Source organism: Octopus bimaculoides, chromosome 6, assembly GCF_001194135.2.
Source record: "Octopus bimaculoides isolate UCB-OBI-ISO-001 chromosome 6, ASM119413v2, whole genome shotgun sequence".
Taxonomy (NCBI): Eukaryota; Metazoa; Mollusca; class Cephalopoda; order Octopoda; family Octopodidae; genus Octopus; species Octopus bimaculoides.
This window is the reverse complement of record NC_068986.1, coordinates 97276474-97277151: the sequence shown is the minus strand read 5'-3', so window position 1 is coordinate 97277151 and position 678 is coordinate 97276474.

Below are 678 nucleotides of genomic sequence, written 5' to 3'. Positions count from 1 at the left end.
GGGGGGGTACGCGATATATGATATTATGATATACATAGGTGCACGCGTGGGCCTATGGTAAGAAGTTTTTTTTCCTAACCTCACTTTTCCGGGTTCAGTCCCACTGCGTGGCACGTTTGGCAAGTGTCTTCTGATATAGTCTCGGGACCAAAGCCTTGTGAGTGGCGTTGGTAGACGGAAACAGAAAGAGCCTAACGTATACGTCTGTGTGCGTGTGTTGCGTCTGTTGTGTGTGTGTGTGTGTGTGTGTGTGTGTGTGTGTGTGTGTGTGCGCGCGTGCGTGCGTGTGTGTGTGAATATACGTGTGTACGTGAATGTATTTGTCCCTCACTATCGCTTGACAACCGGCGCTGGTGTGTTTGTGTCCTTCTAACATAGCCGTTTGACAAACAGGCCGATACAATAAGTACTGATGTCGATTCATTCCACTAAAATTCTTCAAGTCGGTCCCCAAATATGGCTGCTGTCCAATGAGTGAAAGAAGCAAAAGATAACAGATACAGATATAAGTATCGATATAAACTGTATTTACACACAGACGCACACACACACACACACGCACAAACACACACACACACACAACACTCACATATATACATACATACATATATATATATACATATATATATGCACACGTACAGTAGTAAATACATCTATCTATCTATCTATCTATATATA